Here is a 22,175-nt window from a genome sequence, read left to right on the forward strand (position 1 = left end):
TAGCATGTAATTCTTCTCAAGTGCACATGAGATATTCCAGGATAGATCATATATTAGACCACAAATTAAGTTTCAGTAGATTAAAATATATAGATATCTGACAAAATATCTTTTCTATCCACAATGGGATAAGGTTAGAAGTCAGTAACAGACATAAGGGCACCTGGATGGCTCAGTCAGTTAAGTATCTGACTCTTGATCCCAACTCAAGTCATGATCTCATGGGTCATGAGATCAAGCCCTGCATTGGGCTTTGTGCTCAGTGGGGAGACTGCTTGAGATTCTCTCTCCCTCTGTCCCTCCCCCTACTCACGCACACACGCTCTCTCTCTCTCTCAGATAAATAAATAATCTTTAAAAAATCAGTAACAGACATGAAACTTGAAGAATCAGAAACTTGTGGAAATTAAACAATACACAATTAAACAACCAGTGGATCAAAGAATAAATCACAAGAGAAACTGCAAAGTACTTAAAGATAAATAAAAATGAAAGCACAGCATACCAAGACTTTTGGGACTCATCAAAAGCAGTGCTAAGTGGGAAATTTATAGCTATAAGCACTTATATTTAAAACAGGGGCGCCTGGGTGGCACAGTCAGTTAGGCCTCTGACAATTGATTTCAGCTCAGGTCATGATCTCAGGGTCATGGGATCAAGCCTGGCATGCAGCTCTGCACTTAGCAGGGAGTCTGCTTGAGATTCTCTCCCTCTCCTTCTCTCTCTGCCCCTCCCCCCTGCTCATGTGCATGCTCTCTTTCTCTTTCTCCGTCAAATAAATAAATAAATCTTTGAAAAAGATCAATAAAAACAGGAAAGATCTCAGGGCACCTGGGTGGCTCAGTCAGTTGAGCATCCCACTTCTGGTTTTGGCTCAGGTCATGATCTCTGGGTGGTGGGATTGAGCCCCTTGGAGTCTGTTTGAGATTCTTTCCCTCTCCCTCTCCCTCCCCCTCTGTCCTTCCTCCTGCTCAGGCATGCACACACTCTCTCTCTCTCAAATAAATAAATAAAATATTTAAAAACAGGAAAATCTCAAATCAACAACCTAACTTTACAGATTACAGAACTAGAAAGAAAAGAACAATCTAAACCCAAAGCAAGCAGACGGAAGAGAATAATAAAAATGAGAGCAGAGATAGAAAAACAATAAAGAAAATTAATGAAACTAAAAATGTTAGTTCTTTGAAACTGACAAGCCTTTAGCTAGATAGACTCTGAAAAAAAGAAGACTCAACTAAAATTAGAAGTGAAAATAGGAACATTATTACTGATTCAACAGAAATAAGAAAGATTATAGGAGAATGCTATGAACAACTGTACATCAACAAATGGGATAACCTAGGTGAAATGGACAAATTTCTGGAAATACAAAACCTACCAAGGAAAAATTACAAAGAAATAGAAAATCTGAATAGAGTTATAACTAGTAAGGAGATTGAATCAGTAATAAAAATCCCCCAACAAAGAAAAAGCCTGGACCCTATGGTTTCACTGATGAATCTCTCAAACATTTAAAGGAGAATTAACACCCATATTTCTTAAACTTTTCAAAAAAATGAAAGTGGAAGAAATACTTCCTAATGCATTTTAAAAAGCCAGCATTATCCTGATAATGAAGCCAGACAAAGACACTACAAGACATGAAAACCACAGACCAATACTCCTTATGAACATAAATGTAAAAATCCTTAACAAAATGCTATCTATCAAATTCAACAACACATTAAAAGGATTATACACCATGACCAAGTGGGATTTTTTTTTTCCTGGAATAAAAGGATGGTTCAACATAAAAAAAAAAAAAATCAATTAATGTAATATATCACATTAACAGAATGAAGTATAAAATCTCAATTGATGCAATAAAAGCATTTGACAGAACTCAACACCCTTTTATGATAAAAACACTCAACAAACTTGAAATAGAGAGAAACTACCTCAACATAATAAAGGCCAGATACAAAAAGCCCACAGTGAACATCACATTCAATGGTGAAAGACTGAAAGTTTTCCTGTAAGATCAGAAACAAAGCAAGGATGTCCACTCTTGCCACTTCTAGTCAACATGGTACTACTAGCCAGAGCAATCAGACAAGAAAAATAAATTCAGGGTATCTGCTTCAGAAAGGAAAAGGTAAAGTTATCTGTTTGCAGGTGACATGATCTTATATGTAAAAAACACCAAAGATTCTACAAAGAAAAAAATTATTAGAAAGTTCCAAGATACAAAGTCAACACACAAAAAGCAGTTGTTTTTTTAATGCAGTGACAACAAACAGTCTGAAAAGGAAATTAAGAAAATGCCTTTTAGAGTAACATTGAGGGGCACCTGGGTGACTCAGTTAGTTGGGTGTCTGACTCTTGATTTAGGCTCAGGTCATGATTTCAGGGTCGTGGGATCATGCCCTGCATCAGGCTCCCTGCTCAGCAGGGAGTTTGCTTGAGATTTTCTCCCACTTGCTCATTCTCTCTAAAATAAATAAATAAAATCTTAAAAACAAAAAAAACCAACCCAACAAAACCAAAAGAATAAAGTACTTAGGAACAGATTTAACCAAGCAGGCAAGAGACTTGTACACTGAAAATTACAAACACTGAAATTAAAGAAGGCACAAATAAATGGAAAGAAACCCTTGTTTATGGATTGGTAAACTTAATGTTGTTAAAATGTCCATACTACCCAAAGTGACCAAGAGATTCAATACAACACCTACCAGAATCTCAGTGGCATTTTTGCAGAAATAGAGAAAACCATCCTAATATTTATATGGAATTTAAGAGGATCCCGAATAGCCAAAACAATCCTGAGAAAGAGAAACAAAGCCGGAGGCCTCACACTTCCTGAATTCAAAACATATTACAAAACCATAATGCAGTTTTGCAAAATGAAAAAGTTTTAGGGGGGGCGGAGCAAGATGGCGGAGGAGTAGGAGACCTGGATTTCGTCTCCTCTCAGGAATTCAGCTGGATAGGGATCAAACCATTCTGAACACCTACAAACTCAACAGGAGATTGAAGAAAAGAAGAGCAACAACTCTCTCATCAGAAAAGCGACCACTTTCTGGAAGGTAGGACGTGCGGAGAAGTGAATCCGAGGCGATATTCGGGAGGATAGACGGCGGGGAGGGGCCTCCGTCGGCCGCTTCTGGCAAGTGATAGAGCCGCGGAGCACAAAATTGGAACTTTTAGAGTCTGCTCTGCCGAGGGACGTCACTCTGGAGGCTAAGCGGGGGGTGGAACCCTCGTGGGACAGTGTGGTCTCAGGACCCTTGGGGTCACAGAAAGACCGGGGGTGCCTGAGGGCGGCAGAGCTCCCAGGTATCGGAGCAGGGAAGCCGGCTGCAGAGGCGGAGCCCAGGCGCGGGCTCTCAGCTCGGGGTTGCCATAAACCGTGATCCGCGGCACAGTCGGGCCCCTGCTCCTCCAGCAGGGACCCAACAAGCGGCAGATCCGGGGAGACTCACCTTCCCCCCAGGGAGGAGCCGCGCGGGAGTGCACCGCAGGGATCTGCTGGGTTTGGAGACTCCACCCGGGGTCGGGTGCCAGAGATAGAGGCGCGCGGTCGCAGGCCGGGTGAGCACGGCAGCCGGAGACCGGGGAGACGGGAGCGACTGACGGCTTTTCTCTGGGGGCTCACTGAGGAGCAGGGCCCCGAGTTCTCAGCTCCTCCAGGGCGGAGATTGGGAGGCCGCCATTTTCACTCTCCGTCTCCAAAGCTGTACGGAAAGCTCGCAGGGAACAAAAGCCCCGGAGAGCAAACCCGAGCAGATGACTTAGCCGGGAGGGGGCAAGGGCGGGGCAATTCCGCCTCCGGCAGAGACATTTGGAAACCACGGCAACAGGCCCCTCCCCAGAAGATCAGCGAGAACAGCCAGCCAAGACCAAGTTTACCGATCAATGAGAACGGCAGAACTCCAGCGCTAGGGGACTACTGCACATAGAATTCATGGCTTTTTTACCATGATTCTTTAGTCTTTTAAAGTTAATTTTTTTTTAACTGTCTTTTTGTCTTTTTATTTCTTTTTGAATTTTTCTTTTTCCCTTTTTCAACCAACATCTTATCAATCCCTTTTTTAAAAAAAAAAACATTTTTATTTTTCATTTTTAGAGTCATATTCTATCCCTTCATAGTAGTTACCCATATTTTTGGCTTATATATATAAGTTGTTCTCTCTTTAAAATTTTGAGATAATTTCTTCTAACAGATTAAAATATACCCTAAATCTCTAGTATATGGTGTCTTCTATTCCCCTGCCTGATCACATCCTCTCCCTTTTTTTTTCTTCTTTTTCTTTTTTCTTTTTTTAAATCCTCTCCTTTCTTTTTTCAAACAACTTCTTATCAATTCCTTTTATAAAATTTTTTATAATTTCCATTTTTACAGTCATATTCCATCCCTTCATCATATCAACCCTTATTTTTGTACATATATAAGTTTTTCTTTCTTTAAAATGTTGGGAGGCACTTTCTTCTAAAAGACCAAAATACACCCCAAATCTAGTGTGTGGCACTGATCTATATACCATATACATCATATTTGATCACATTCTGTTTTTTTGTTGTTGTTGTTGTTGTTTTGGTTTTTTTGTTTTTATCTTTATCTTTATCTTTTTTTTTTTTCTCTCTCTCTTTCCCTTTCTTATCCCACTGCTTCAGGTATTTTCTGATTTGTTTAGAGTATATTTTCTGGGGACGTGGTTACTCTGCTAGCATTTTGTTCTCTCATTAATCTATTCTCCTCTGCACAAAATGACAAGACGGAAAAAAATCACCTCAACAAAAAGAACAAGAGGTAGTACCGACTGCCAAGAACCTACTCAATACAGACATTAGTACGATGTCAGATCTACAGTTCAGAATCATCACTTTAAAGATACTAGCTGGGCTTGAAAAAAATATGGAAGTTATTAGAAGAAACCCTTTCTGGAGAAGTAAAAGAGCTAAAATCCAACCAAGTAGAAATCAAAAAGGCTATTAATGAGGTGCAATCAAAAATGGGGGCGCTAAGTGCTAGAATAAATGAGGCAGAAGAGAGAATCAGTAATATAGAAGATGAAATGATGGAAAATAAAGAAGCTCAGAAAAAGAGAGAGAAACAACTACTGGATCATGAGGACAGAATTCGAGAGATAAGCGATACCATAAGACGAAACAACATTAGAATTGGGATCCCAGAAGAAGAAGAAAGAGAGGGGCAGAAGGTATAATGGAGCAAATTATAGCAGAGAACTTCCCTAATTTGGGGAAAGAAACAGGCATCAAAATCCAGGAAGCACAGAGAACGCCTCTCAAAATCAATAAAAATAGGTCAACTCCCCGACATCTAATAGTAAAACTTACGAGTCTCATAGACAAAGAGAAAATCCTGAAAGCAGCTCGGGAGAAGAGATATGTAACCTACAAGGGTAGAAACATTAGACTGGCAACAGACCTATCCACAGAGACCTGGCAGGCCAGAAAGGACTGGCAGGATATATTCAGAGCACTAAATGAGAAAAATATGCAGCCAAGAATACTCTATCCAGTTAGGCTGTCATTGAAAATTGAAGGAGAGATAAAAAGCTTCCAGGACAAACAAAAACTAAAGGAATTTGCAAACACAAAACCAGCCCTACAGGAAATCTTGAAAGGGGTCCTCTAAGCAAAGAGAGAGCCTAAAAGCAACATAGACCAGAAAGGAACACAGACAATATACGGTAACAGTCACCTGACAGGTAATACAATGGCACTAAATTCCTATCTTTCAATAGTTACCCTGAATGTAAATGGGCTAAGTGCCCCAATCAAAAGACACAGGCTAACAGACTGGATTAAAAAACAAGACCCATCGATATGCTGTCTGCAAGAGACTCATTTTAGAACCAAAGACACCCCCAGATTGAAAGTGAGGGGGTGGAAAACCATTTACCATGCTAATGGACACCAAAAGAAAGCTAGGGTGGCAATCCTTATATCAGACAAATTAGACTTTAAACCAAAGACTGTAATAAGAGATGAGGAAGGACACTATATCATACTTAAAGGGTCTATCCAACAAGAAGATCTAACAATTGTAAATATCTATGCCCCTAACATGGGAGCAGCCAATTATATAAGGCAATTAATAACAAAAGCAAAGAAACACATCGACAACAATACAATAATAGTGGGGGACTTTAACATCCCCCTCACTGAAATGGACAGATCGTCTAAGCAAAAGATCAACAAGGAAATAAAGACTTTAAATGACACACTGGACCAAATGGACTTCACAGACATATTCAGAACATTCCACCCCAAAGCAACGGAATACACATTCTTCTCTAGTGCCCATGAACATTCTCCAGAATAGATCACATCCTAGGTCATAAATCAGGTCTCAACTGGTACCAAAAGATTGGGATCATTCCCTGCCTATTTTCAGACCACAATGTTTTGAAACTAGAATTCAATCACAAGAGGAAAGTCGGAAAGAACTCAAATACAGGGAGGCTAAAGAGCATCCTACTGAAGAATGAATGGGTCAACCAGGAAATTAAAGAAGAATTAAAAAAATACATGGAAACCAATGAAAATGAAAACACAACTGTTCAAAATCTTTGGGATGCAGCAAAGGCAGTCCTAAGAGGAAAGTATATAGCAATACAAGCCTTTCTCAAGAAACAAGAAAGGTCTCAAGTGCACAACCTAACCCTCCACCTAAAGGAGCTGGAGAAAGAACAGCAAATAAAGCCTAAACCCAGCAGGAGAAGAGAAATAATAAAGATCAGAGCAGAAATCAATGAAATAGAAACTAAAAGAACAGTAGAACAGATCAACGAAACTAGGAGCTGGTTCTTTGAAAGAATTAACAAGATTGATAAACCCCTGGCCAAACTTATCAAAAAGAGAAGAGAAAGGACCCAAATCAACAAAATCATGAATGAAAGAGGAGAGATCACAACCAACACCAAAGAAATACAAACAATTATAAGAACATATTATGAGCAACTCTATGCCAGCAAATTCGATAACCTGGAAGAGATGGATGCATTCCTAGAGATGTATCAACTACCAAAACTGAACCAGGATGAAATAGAAAACCTGAACAGACCTATAACCACTAAGGAAATTGAAGCAGTCATCAAAAATCTCCCAAAAAACAAAAGCCCAGGGCCAGATGGCTTCCCAGGGGAATTCTACCAAACATTTCAAGAATTAATACCTATTCTTCTGAAACTGTTCCAAAAAATAGAAACGGAAGGGAAACTTCCAAACTCATTTTATGAGGCCAGCATTACCTTGATCCCAAAACCAGACAAAGACCCCATCAAAAAGGAGAATTACAGACCAATATCCCTGATGAACATGGATGCAAAAATTCTCACCAAAATACTAGCCAATAGGATCCAACAGTATATTAAAAGGATTATTCACCATGACCAAGTGGGATTTATCCCTGGGCTGCAAGGTTGGTTCAACATCCGCAAATCAATCAATGTGATACAATACATTAACAAAAGAAAGAACAAGAATCATATGATCCTCTCAATAGATGCAGAAAAAGCTTTTGACAAAGTACAGCATCCTTTCTTGATCAAAACTCTTCAGAGTATAGGGATAGAGGGTACATACCTCAATATCATAAAAGCCATCTATGAAAAACCTACAGTGAATATTATTCTCAATGGGGAAAAACTGAGAGCTTTCCCCCTAAGGTTAGGAACGTGGCAGGGATGTCCACTATCACCACTGCTATTCAACATAGTATTGGAAGTCCTAGCCACAGCAATCAGACAACAAAAAGAAATCAAAGGCATCCAAATTGGCAAAGAAGAAGTCAAATTCTCACTCTTTGCAGATGATATGATACTTTATGTGGAAAACCCAAAAGACTCCACCCCAAAACTGCTAGAACTCATACAGGAATTCAGTAAAGTGACAGGATATAAAATCAATGAACAAAAGTCAGTGGCATTCCTATACACCAACAACAAGACAGAAGAAAGAGAAATTAAGGAGTCGATCCCATTTACAATTGCGCCCAAAACCATAAGATACCTTGGAATAAATCTAACCAAAGAGACAAAGGATCTGTACTCAGAAAACTATAAAATACTCATGAAAGAAATTGAGGAAGACACAAAGAAATGGAAAAACATTCCATGCTCATGGATTGGAAGAACAAATATTGTGAAGATGTCAATGCTACCTAGAGCAATCTACACATTCAATGCAATCCCCATCAAACTACCATCCACTTTTTTCAAAGAAATGGAACAAATAATCCTAAAATTTGTATGGAACCAGAAAAGACCCCGCATAGCCAGAGGAATGTTGAAAAAGAAAAGCAAAGCCGGTGGCATCACAATTCCGGACTTCCAGCTCTATTACAAAGCTGTCATCATCAAGACAGTATGGTACTGGCACAAAAACAGACACATAGATCAATGGAACAGAATAGAGAGCCCAGAAATGGACCCTCAACTCTATGGTCAACTAATCTTCGACAAAGCAGGAAAGAATGTCCAATGGAACAAAGACAGTCTCTTCAACAAATGGTGTTGGGAAAATTGGATAGACACATGCAGAAGAATGAAACTGGACCATTTCCTTACACCACACACAAAAATAGATTCCAAATGGTTGAAAGACCTCAATGTGAGACAGGAGTCCATCAAAATCCTAAAGGAGAACACAGGCAGCAACCTCTTTGACCTCAGCCGAAGCAACTTCTTCCTAGAAACATCGCCAAAGGCAAGGGAAGCAAGGGCAAAAATGAACTATTGGGACTTCATCAAGATAAAAAGCTTTTGCAAAGCAAAGGAAACAGTCAACAAAACCAAAAGACAACCGACAGAACGGGAGAAGATATTTGCAAATGACATATCAGATAAAGGGCTAGTATCCAAAATCTATAAAGAACTCATCAAACTCAACACCCAAAGAACAAAGAATCCAATCAAGAAATGGGCAGAAGACATGAACAGACATTTTTCCAAAGAAGACATCCAAATGGCCAACAGACACATGAAAAAGTGCTCAATATCGCTCGGCATCAGGGAAATCCAAATCAAAACCTCAATGAGATACCACCTCACACCAGTCAGAATGGCTAAAATTAACAAGTCAGGAAACGACAGATGTTGGCGGGGATGCGGAGAAAAGGGAACCCTCCTACACTGTTGGTGGGAATGCAAGCTGGTGCAACCACTCTGGAAAACAGTATGGAGGTTCCTCAAAAAGTTGAAAATAGAGCTACCATACGATCCAGCAATTGCACTACTGGGTATTTACCCCAAAGATACAAAAGTAGGGATCCAAAGGGGTACGTGCACCCCGATGTTTATAGCAGCAATGTCCACAATAGCCAAACTGTGGAAAGAGCCAAGATGTCCATCGACAGATGAATGGATAAAGAAGAAGTGGTATATATATACAATGGAATATTATGCAGCCATCAAAAGGAATGAGATCTTGCCATTTGCAACGACGTGGATGGAACTGGAGGGTATTATGTTGAGTGAAATAAGTCAAACAGAGAAAGACATGTATTATATGATCTCACTGATATGAGGAATTCTTAATCACAGGAAACAAACTGAGTGTTGTTGGAGTGGGGGTTGGGGTGGGAGGGATGGGGTGACTGGGTGATAGACACTGGGGAGGGTATGTGCTCTGGTAAGCGCTGTGAATTGTGCAAGACTGTTGAATCTCAGATCTGTACCTCTGAAACAAATAATGCAATATATGTTAAGAAAAAAAAAGAAGAAGAAGGTAGCGGGAGGGGAAGAATGAAGCGGGGGAAATCGGAGGGGTGGACGAACCATGAGAGATGAGGCACTCTGAAAAACAAACTGAGGGTTCTAGAGGGGAGGGGGTTGGGAGGATGGGTTGGCCTGGTGGTGGGTATTGAGGAGGGCACGTTCTGCATGGAGCACTGGGTGTTATGCACAAGCAATGAATCATGGAACACTTCATCTAGAACTAATGATGTAATGTATGGGGATTAACATAAGAATAAAAAAAAAGATTAAAAAAAAGAAGCAAAGAAGCAAAAAAAAAAAAAGAAATTTTTAGAGATCTATTGTACAATAAAGTGCTTATAGTTAATACAATCGTACTATATACTTTGAAAAGATTAAGATGTTAAATTTTATGTTTTGTGCTTTTTATCACAGTAAAAAGAAATGGAAGATAATTCTATGATGACAAAGACCTTGTCTCCAGGGTCTAACACAGTGCTGCCACATAGTAGTTGTTCAATAAATATTTGCTGAATAAATGAATGAATTCATGAAACTAAACCCTATGCTTTTAATTATTATGATGTTCTCTTTCTAAAGTGGTAATGACCATCTTATTTTGAAGATCTGAAATTATCTTGTCCAGTCTTTTCATTTAGTGGAAAAAGAAACTGAATCTCAAAGCAGTTCTGTAATTTTTTTAAGGTCACAAAACAATCCCATAGGATGATTTCTGTAGAAATTGTTGTATACATATTTTTAAGGACTTACTTTTACTAAACAAAATGATTTTCTTGGAAAACAAGTCACCACAAGCTTAGCACTTTAATCAAAACAAATGTTTGCTCCTGTAGTTCTGGGAGTCAGAAGTTCTGTCTGGGTTTCACCAAGCTAAGGTTTGTGTTGGCTTGCTGCCTTCCTTCCTCAAAGCTTTTTTTCCTGCTGATTCGGTGGTTGGCAAAATTCAGATTGTATGCCAGAGGTCCCTGTTTCTCTGCTGGCTGTCAGCTGAGGGCCATTCCTCACTTGTAGAGGCCACCCACAGTCTGTGGCTCCATCCTCAAAACCAGCACAACAGACTGGGTCTTTTCGTGGCTTGCCTCTGACCTTCTCCTGGGGTGCTATCTCTCTCTGATCACACTGGGAAGGCTTCTCTGCGTTTAAAGACTCAAAGTCCACAGTGTTAGTCACATCTGCAAATCCCTTTCTGTCAAGAGTCAGGGGACATCACAGGGCAGTGGACTTCTTTGGGGGGCCATTATTTTGTCTACCACGCTGTCACTAACATTTCTTGTACACCCGTATTTGCTGTAAACTATAGTTAAATCTAGAGATTTGTGCATATTCAGGCTTGATTTCTTTGGCAAGACTACGTTATGTTATGCAATGTACCATAAGAGGAAGCACAAAGTCTCTCGTTTTGTGACGCTGAGATTAACCAGTGGGTGTTGCTGTTGTCAGACTGTTGTATCCATTCCACATCAACAGTTCCCCTGATTGAGCAACCATGGATAAATATTGCCTTGACCTATTCTTTCATTAAAGGTTGCAAAATAGGGGCACCTGGGTGGCTCAGTCAGTTAAGCGTCTGCCCTAGGCTCAGGTCATGATCCCAGGGTCCTGGGATCGAGCCCCACATTGGGCTCCCTGCTCAGCGGGGAGCCTGTTTCTCCCTCTGTCTGCCACTCCCCCTGCTTGTGCTCTCCCTCTCTCTCACAAATAAATGAATAAAATCTTTAAAAAAAAATAAAGGTTGCAAAATGGTAATATTCTATTTTTCCTTCTTTATTCTGGTCAATAAGTTGGAATTTCTCTATAAGAAAAAGGATTTCCCCTCATCAACTCTTCGATTACTATGAGTTACAGTTTATAACACAAAGGCAGGATAAATAGATTGTTTTCTTTACAAGTTTTGGGCTCCTAATGATATAATACAGTTAAATATTTGCTTTAGCCTACCAAACATAATAGCTTTTGAGTAACAATGCCAATAATATTAGTAGTAGTAATCATATTATTAATAATGCTGGTATACAATTCTTCACAATAGAGTTGAAGATATATTTGTAATACTTTTTGGCCTTAAGATATATCCCACTAGGGATGTACAATTAAATTATTGAAATCTAAAGTCTTTTGAAGTCATTTCTCTTCGTGTGAAATCATAATTCAGTAGAATTAGTTTCACTTGTTTTATTTTTTTTTATTTTTACAGATTGATCTTTTAAACTTTAATATTGATTTATAATTATGTAACATGTTCATGTAGATTTTTTAAAATTTTTTTATTTTTATGTTAATCACCACACATTATATCATTAGTTTTTGATGTAGTGTTCCATGGTTCATTGTTTGTGCATAACACCCAGTGCTCCATGCAGAGCGTGCCCTCTTTAATACCCATCACCAGGCTAACCCATCCTCCCACCCCCTCCCCTCTAGAACCCTCAGTTTGTTTCTCAGAGTCCATTGTCTCTCATGGCCCATCTCCCCCTCTGATGTACCCCCCTTCATTCTTCCCCTCCTGCTATCTTCTTTTATTTTTCTTAACATATATTGCATTATTTGTTTCAGAGGTACAGATCTGTGATTCAACAGTCTTGCACAATTCACAGCGCTCACCATAGCACATACTCTCCCCAATGTCTATCACCCAGCCACCCCATCTCTCCCCCCAACCACTCCAGCAACCCTCAGTTTGTTTCCTGAGATTAAGAATTCCTCATATCAGTGAGGTCATATGATACATGTCTTTCTCTGATTGACTTATTTCGCTCATGTTCATGTAGACTTTAAAGTCAAATCTACAAAGCAAAGTACATTCAGGTTAGTGTAACTTTCATCCTGCGTTTCCTCCCTCACACTATATATAATGATTTTTATTAACTTTCTCTTCTTTCATTTTAAAAAAGTATAAACAAATATACATCGTATTCATTGGCCCCCATACTAGTTTTCTTGTTGCTGCATAACAAATCACCACAAACTGAGAGGCTTAAAACAACACCCACTGATTAGCTAGCTCATGGTTCTGTAGGTTGGAACCCAGCAAGGCATGGCTAGGTTCTCTGCTCAGGGTCTCAGGAGGCTGAAATCAATGTGTCGGCTGGGCTGTGCTCTCATCTGGAGCTCGGAGTGCCCTTCTAAGCTCATTCCTTTGGTAACATTCAGTTTGTGGCTGGTTGTCAACCACTAGTCACTGTCCTGGAGGCTTCTCTCAGCTTCTTGGGCAGGTCACACCATAGCTGTTTGCTTCTTCCAGGTCAGCAGGAGCTCACCTATAGGCCTTCTTCTTCTGTAACTTCCTGGAGAAAACCCAGCTCTTAAAAGGCTCGTCTGATTAGGTTGGACCCACCCCAGATGCTCTCTCTTCTGCCAGGGAACATAACATAATCACAGGCATGATCTGATTCTATTTAGAGGGACACCCACACTCAAGGGGTGTGTACACAGGGGGCAGAAATTGTGGGGACCACCTTAGGATCTGGTCTGCTATTCCCCCTTTCTTAGATAAAAGGTAGCATATAATTTACACCATTCTGAACTTCCTGTTTCCACTTATTGTTTCCTATAGCTCATCCTAAATAAGGGGATAGACACTTTCCCTCATCCCTTTTGTTGTTGCTGCAGTTTCGCTTCCATTTTATTGTCTTTAAGTTTCACATGCAGGAAATTCACCCTTTTTGGTGCATAGTTCTACGAGAATAAACAAATGCACACAGTGATGTATCACCAACATATTCAAGATAAAAAAGCTTTATAGGGGCACCTGGGTGGCTCAGTCAGTTAAGTGTCTGCCTTCAACTCAGCTCAAGATCCCAGGATCCTCAGATCGAGGCCCACATGGGGCTCCCTGCTCAGCGGTGAGTCTGCTTCTCCCTTCTCCTCTACCCCTCCCCCTGCTGGTGCTCTCTCTCTCTCTCTCTTGCTCACTCTCTCTCTCAAATAAATAAAATCTTTAAATTAAAAAAAGAACAGTTTTATCATCCCCCAAACTTTCCCCCATGCTTCCTTTTTGTATTTAACCCTTCACTTCACTTTTAATTCCTAGAAAACACTGTTTTCTGTACTGATAATTTTGCCTTTTCCAGAATGTCTTGTAAACAGAATCGGATAATATGCGGCTTTTGAGTTTGGCTTTTTTTTTTCTTACTTTTTACTTAGCAAACTACATTTGACATTTATTTATGTTATTGCATATATCAATAGTTTCTTCCTTTTTATTGCTGAGTAGTATTCCATTATGGTGTTTATCCATTCACCATTTGAAAGATATTTAAACCTGGTTGTTTCCAGGTTTTTTGGCTATGATAAATAAAACTGCTATGAACATTCATGTAAGGATTTTCCCATGAATGCATGTTTTCATTTCTCTTTGGTTAATATTTAGGAGTAGGATTGATGGTCATATGCTAACTACATGTTTAATTTAATAAGAGATTGTGAAACTGTCTCCAAAGTGACTGTACCATTTTGTATTCCCACCATTGAATGAGAGTTCTGGTCCCTCCACATCTTCATCAGCACTTAGTATTGTCAACTTTTTGTTCTTTTTATTTTTAATGCTGTTCTAATAGATGAACACTGGTATCTCATTGGTGTTTTAATATGCATTTCTCTAATGAATAATGATATTGAGTATCTTTTGCTGGGTTTAATTGCTATCTGTATCTCTTCTTTAATGACGAGTCTGTTTAAATTGTTTCCTCATTTAAAATTTTTCTTATTTGGGGGTGCCTGGGTGGCTCAGTCCGTTAAGCATCTGCCTTCGGCTCAGGTCATGATCCCGGCATTCTGGGATCAAGCCCCGCATTGGGATCCATGGTAACATGGATCCTGCTTCTCCCTCTCCTTCTGCCTGCCTGCCTGCCTGTCTGCCTACTTGTGATCTCTCTCTCTGTCAAATAAATAAATAAAATCTTAAAATAAAATAAAATAATAAAATAAAATAAATTTTTCTTATTTTGACTTTTGAGGATTCTTTACATGTGATGGATACAAGTCCTTTGTCATTTATGTGATAATAAATATTTTCACCCAGTCTGTGGCTCCTTCTTTCATTCTCTTAATCTTGCCTTTTGTAGAACAGGAGTTTTAAATTTGATAGAGTCCAATTTATCCAACTTTTTCTTTTATGGATCTTATTTTTTTGGAAAGATTTTATTTATTTATTTGATGGAGAGAGAGAGCACACAAGTAGGCAGAGTGGCAGGCAGAGGGAGAAGCAAGCTTCCCACTGAGCAGGGAGCCTGATCCCAGGACTCTGGGATCATGACCTGAGCCAAAGGCAGAGGCTTAACCTACTGAGCCACCCAGGTGTCCCTATGGATCTTATTTTTTACAGTGTATTTAAAAACTCTGCCTTTCCCAAGGACCCAAATATTTTCTCCTGTGTTTTCCTCTAAAAGTTTTATGATTTTAGATTTTATATTTAAATGATTTTATATTTATATGATTCATTTTGGTATAAGGTGCAAGGACATGTTAAAGTTCATTTTTTTCTTTTTTTCAAATTTGCTTTAAAAGGTATTTATTAAATGCAAACCTCCAGATTATTAGGCATATTAAAGTTGCAGATATTGATAAATTTGGCATCACAATTAAATTTTTATTGTTTTTATTTTAATTCCAGTATAGTTAACATACAGTGTTGTATTAGTTTCAGGTATACAAATACAGTGATTCAACACTTTCATACAACACCTGGTGCTCATCACAAGTGTCCTCCTCAATTCTCATCACCTATTTCACCCATCCCTCCACCCACCTCCCCTCTAGTAATCCTTAGTTTTTTCTCTATAGTGAAAGGTCTTTTTGGTTTGTCTCTATTCTCCTTTGCTTGTTTATTTTGTTTCTTAAATTCCACATATGAGTGAAATCATATGGCATTTGTCTTTCTCTGATTTATTTTGCTTAGCATTATACTCTCTAGCTCCATCCATGTAATTGCAAATGGCAAGATTTCATTCTTTTTATGGCTGAATAATATTCCATTGTGTATATATACATATACCACAACTTCTTTTTCCATTCATCCATCAATAGACATTTGGGCTGCTTCCATAATTTGGCTCTTGTAGATAATGCTGCTATAAACATAGGGGTGCAATTATCCCTTTGAATTAGTGTTTTTGTATTCTTTGGGTAAATAGCCAGTAGTGTGATTGCTGGATTGTAGGGTAGCTCTATCTTTAATTTTTTGAGGAAACTCCATCCTGTTTTCCACATTGGCTGCATCAGTTTGGTTTCCTAACAGTGCAAGAAGGTTCCTTTTTCTCCACATCCTTGCCACTTGTTTCTTGTGTTTTTGATTGTAGCCATTCTGACAGGCATGAGGTGGTATCTCATTTTGGTTTTGACTTTCATTTCCCTGATGATTAGTGATGTTGAACATCTTTTCATGAGTCTGTTGGCCATCTGTCTTCTTTGGAGAAATGTGTGTTCATGTCTTCTGTCCATTTTTTAATTGGATTATTTGGTTTTGGGGTGTTGAGTTGTATCAGTTCTTTATATATTTTGGATACTAACCCTTTATCAGATATTGGATTTGCAAATATCTTCTCCCATATTGTCAGTTGCCTTTTAATTTTGTTGAGTGTTTCCTTCATTGTGCAGAAATCTTTTATTTTGGTGTAGTTCCAATAGTTTATTTTTGCTTTTATTTCCCTTGCCTCAGGAGACATATCTAGGAAGAAGTTGCTACAGCCAATGTCAGAGACATTACTGTTTGTGTTTTCTTCTAGGAGTTTCATGGTTTTAGGTCTCACATTTAGGTCTTTAATCCATTTTGCATTTATTTTTGTGTATGGCATAGGAAAGTGGCCTAGTTTCATTTCTTTGCATATAGCTGTCCAGTCTTCCCAACACCATTTGTTAAAGAGACTGTCTTCTTCCCATTGGATATCTTTTCCTGCTTTGTCAAAGATTAATTGACCATATAATTGAGGGTTTATTTCTGGGTTTCCTATTTGTTCCATTAATCTATGTGTCTATTTTTGTGCCAGTACCATACTGTTTTGATTACTATAGCTTTGTAATATAACTTGAAGTCTGGAATTGTGATACCTCCAAGCTCTGCTTTTCTTTTTCAAAATTGCTTTGGCTATTTGAGGTCTTTTGTGGTTCCACGTAAGTTTTAGGTGTTCTAGCTCTGTGACAAATGTTGTTGGTGTTTTGATAGGGATTGAATTAAATCTGTTGATTGCTTTGGGTAGTATGGATATTTTAACAATATTTGTTTTGGGAGGCATCTGGGTGGCTCAGTCAGTTAAGCATCCAACTCTTGATTTTGGCTCAGGTCATGATCTCAGGGTCATGGGATCGAGCCCTGTGTTAGGCTCCACACTCAATGTGAAGTCTGCTTGATATTCTCTCTCTCTCTCTCTCCCCCTTGCCTCCTCCACTTGCTAAATAAATAAATAAAATCTTAAACAAACAAACAAACAGTATTTGTTCTTCCAGTCCATGAGCATGGAATGTCTTTCCATTTTTTTTGTGTCATCTTCAATTTCTTTCATCAATGTTTTATAATTTTCAGAGTACAGGTCCTTTATCTCTTTTGTTAGGTTTATTCCTAGGTATCTTATTATTTCTGGTGCATTGTAAATGGGATTGTTTTCTTAATTTCTCTTTCTGCTGCTTCATTTATTAGTGTATTCAAATGCAACAGATTTCTACACATTAATTTTGTATCCTGCAAGGTACTGAATTCCCTTATCAGTTCTAATAGTTTTCTGGTGGAGTCTTTAGGGTTTTCTATAGATAGAATCATGTCATCTGCAAACAGTGCAAGTTTTACTTCTTCCTTATTGATTTGGATGCCTTTTATTTCATTTTGTTGTCTGATTGCTGTGACTAGGATTTCCAGTAGTATGTTGAATAGAAGTGGACATCTTTGTCTTGTTCCTGACCTTAGGGGGAAAACTCTCAGTTTTTCCCCATTGAGTGTGATATTTGCTGTGAACATATAGCTTTTAACATGTAGAGAGGTATGTTCCCTCTAAACCTACTTTGTTGAGGGCTTTTATCATGAATGGATATTGTACCTTGTCAAATGCACTTTCTGCATCTATTGAAATGCTCTATGGTTTTTATCCTTCCTCTTATTGATGCTGTGTATCACATTGATTTATTTGCAACTTTTGAACCACTCCTGTATCCCAGAAATAATTCTACTTGATTGTGGTGAATGGTTTTTTAAGTGTGGGATTCAGTTTGCTAGTCTTTGTTGAGGATTTTTGCATCTATATTCATCAGAGATATTGGCCTATAGTTCTCTTTTATTGTGGTGTCTTTATCTGATTTTGGTATTAGGGTAATACTGGCCTCATATAATGAATTTGGAAGTTTTCCTTCTTTAATTTTTTGGAATAGTTTGAGAGGAATAGATATTAACTCTTCTTTAAATGTTTGGTAGAATTCCTCTGTGAACCCATCTGGTCCTGGACTTCTGTTTCTTTGGAATTTTTTGGTACTGATTCAATTTCTTTACAGGTTATTAGTCTACTTAAATTTTCTTTTTCTTCCTGCTTCAATTTTGGCAGGTTATATGTTTCGAGGAATTTATCCATTTCTTCTAAATTGCCTAATTTGTTGGCATGTAGTTTTTCATAATATTCTCTTAAAATAGTATTTCTGTCACATCGGTTGTATTTCTCTGCTTTCATTTGTGATTTTATTTGAGTCCTTTCTCTTTTTTCTTGATGAGTCTGGCTAGAGGATTCCAGTTTTGTTGATTTTTTCAAAGAACCAGCCCCTGGTTTCATTGATCTGTTCTCTTGATTTTTGTTTTGTTTTGTTTTTTTAGTAACTATATTGTTTATTTCTGCTCTAATCTTTATTATTTCCTTCTGGTTTGGGGTTTTGTTCATTCTTTTTCTAGCTCCTTTAGGTGTAAGTATGTATATTTGAGATTTTTCTTGCTTCTTGAGGTAGGCTTGTATTGCTATAAAATTTCTGCTATATAATTCCCTCTTAGAACCACTTTTGCTGCATCCCAAAGGTTTTGGACCATTGTGTTTTCATTTTCGTTTCTTTCCAAGTACTTTTTTATTTCTTCTTTGATTTCTTGGTTGACCTATTCATTGTTTAGTAGCATGTTATTTAGATTCCATGTATTTGTGCTTTCCAGATTTTTTCTTGTGTTTGATCTCTAGTTTCATAGTGTTGTGGTCGTAAAAGATTCATGGTATGAATTTGATCTTTTTGAATTTGTTGAGGCTTGTTTTGTGGCCTAACATGATCCATTCTGGAGAATGTTCCATGTGCACTTGAAATGAATATGTATTCTGCTGTTTTAGGATGGAATGATCTGAATATGTCTGTTAAACCCATCTGGTCCAGTGTGTCATTCAAAGCCCTTGTTTCCTTGTTGATTTTCTGTTTGGATGATCTGTCCATCGATGTAAATGAGGTGTTAAAGTCCCCTACTATTATTATATTACTATTGATTAGTTCCTTTATGTTCTTATTAACCATTTTATGTGTTTGGGTGCTCCCATGTTGGGTGCATAAATATTTACAATTGTTATATCTTCTTGTTGGATTGTCTCCTTTATTATTATATAGTGTCCTTCTTTGTCTCTTTTTACAGTCTTTGTTCCAAAGTCTAGTTTTTCTAGTATATAAGTATTGCTACTCTGGCTTTCTTTTGACATCCATTTACATGATAAATGTGTCTCCATCCTCTCACTTTCAATCTGCAGGTGTCTTTAGGTCTGAAATGTGTCTCTTATAGGCAGTATATAAATGAGTCTTGTTTTTTAATCCATTCTGACACCCTATGTCTTTTGATTGTAGCATGTAGTCCATTTACATTCAAACTATTTATTGATATATATGTATTTATTATCATTTTATTGGTTGTTTTTGTAGTTTTTCTCAGATCCTTTCTTCTCTTTCTCTCTTCCATGGTTTGCTGGTTTTCTTTAGTGATATACCTGGATTCCTTACTCTTTATTTTTTGCATATATATTACTGTTTTTTATGTGCGGTTATCATTCTGCTTATATAGAACATCTTCTGCGTGTAGCAGTCTATATTAAGCTCATGGTCCCAGGCATTAACAAAACTGCACTGAGCCCAGGGCCTCGGCCAGCAGGTTTGAAGTGGGCGAGTCCTTAGGAGAACAAGTGGGCAAAGCACACCACTAGCTAGTAGGTAGTAAGTGTCTGTGCTGCACTGCCTCCCGAAGGTGGCACTGTGTTTATGCCAGGGAGTGGGAAAATGGCACCTGCCATTTCCTTTGTTTCCAGAGAAGTCCCCCAACAGGCTCTGAAATCAGAATAAACAGATCTTCCTCCCATTTGCCCTAGGCATTGTGCAAACAGTCACTTCTATGTTGCCTCTCCATGAACTGCTGTCTCTTTAAAGGCAGGGACCCAGCTATCTCTGGCCCTCCTGGCTGGCCCAGTACTAAGTCAGCTGACTTTTAAAGCTCCTGCTGGTTACACAAATCAGGGAATTCAACCCCTCTGGTTTTCAAAGCTAGATGTTATGGGGGCTCCCTGGTGCTTTCCCCTCTCCACGACTGCAGCTCTCTTCCTCCTGTGGGCAGTTTCCGACAACAATTTTTGCCCTTCCTAAACTCTCAGATGCTGCTTCTCTTCTACCTTCAGTTGTGGAATTTGTTCTGCTAGTCTTCGGATCGCTCTTCAGTTTATTTACATGGGTGTTAATGATATCTAGTTGAAAACATGGGACAGGGTAAGCTTTGGGTCTTCCTACTCTGCCATCTTCCCAAGCTCCTAAAAGTTAATTTTTTTCATATGGATGTCCCGTTGTTCCAGCACAATGTGTTGAAAAGATTATATTTTCTTCACTGAATTGCCTTTGCACCCTTGTCAAAAATTAATTGACTATGTATGTGTAGGTCCATGATACATTTTCATTTAGTTTTATACCAAGTGTGAGGTATATGTCTAGGTTCTTTTTTTTTTCCATATGGACATCCAATTATTCCAGCACCATTTGTTAAACAGACTGTCATTTCTCCATTAATTACTTTTGCAGTTAAAATCAGTTGAATATATTTGTGTGGGTCTACTTCTTGGATTCCCATTATGTTCCATTGATCTAGATATGTCTATCATTTTGCCACTACTCTTGATTCTTGTAGCTTTATCATAAATCTTGAAATCAGGTAGTGTAATTCCTTCTATTTTGTTCTTCTTTTTCAAAATTGTTTGGCTCTTCTATTCCTTTTGCTTTTCCATATAAATTTTTGAATCACTTTGTCAATATCTATACAAAATTCTGATAGGATTTTGATTAGGATTGCATTAAATCTAAAGCTCAGTTTGGGGATAATCACCATTTTAACAGTTTAAGTGTTCCAATCCATGAACATGGTACATCTTTTAATTTGTTTTGAACTTTGATTTCTTTTGTAAGTGTTTATAGTTGTCTGCATAGAGATCCTGCACATATTTTGCTAGATTTATACCTAAGTACTTCTGCATTAAAATGTTATCTCAACAATTAATTTTGAAAACTTTGAACAAATGAAGATATTGATAAGTGATCTCTGTACTATAATCTGTATCAGACTAAGTGTACCCAGGTGGGTTGGTGAACAGCATTGTGAGGAGTGACCATGAGGAATTCCTGGGAATAGAAACAAACATGTTGTTTAGTCTCCATGGATATTCAGAGCAAAGTGACCTCTCTGTTTAAATGAAACTCTAAACAATTAGTACAGATTGTAAATTCCATTAAGAGCTGTGCACTAAATGAACAAGTTTGCTGATCTAAGCAAGTACATGTACTATTTCATGCTGGAATCATCTTGAATTAGTCTTAAAAGAATCAAGTTATAAAAATGGAACTTAAAACAGTGCTCGAAAAAGGAATTAGAATTTTTCTAATTTATTTTTACTCACACAAAACAATGAATTGGAAAGCTTGCTAATAAGGTAAAATTCACCTTTAAAAATGAGCTAACTATGACTTTCCAGGGAAACTCTGACCACTGCCTTCCATTTGTATAATAAATTTGACAAGCTTTTTTTCAGAAATTAAACGTTTGGTTGATAATGCACGCAGGCAAGTAATTAGGACACATTACCTGCATTTTGTTTTGTTTTGCTTGGGGGGGGGAGGGGAGAGGCAGAGGGAGAGGGAGAGAGAGAATCTCAAGCAGGCTCCACGCTAAGCATGGGCTCCATCTCACGACCCTGAGATCATGACCTGAGCTGAAATCAAGAGTTGAATGTTTAACCGATTGAGCCACCCAGGCTCCCAATCTACACTTTTTTTACAAAGCATTCCTATGCATTCTTTGAGAATGCATGTACACAATTTATGGAATGTTAAAAGACTACTGTCTCCCTGAAGAATATATTTTGGAAAAAATCTGTGGATTGATCTGCATTCAAGAATCACCTAAATAATCTCATGAACTTTGGGGGCCTGAGTGGCTCAGTCCGTGAAGCATCTGCCTTCGGCTCAGGTCATGATCCCAGGGTCCTG

This window comes from Mirounga angustirostris, unplaced genomic scaffold, assembly GCF_029215605.1.
Source record: "Mirounga angustirostris isolate CCGP_5_RB_7025 unplaced genomic scaffold, mMirAng1.0.hap1 SCAF_14, whole genome shotgun sequence".
NCBI lineage: Eukaryota > Metazoa > Chordata > Mammalia > Carnivora > Phocidae > Mirounga > Mirounga angustirostris.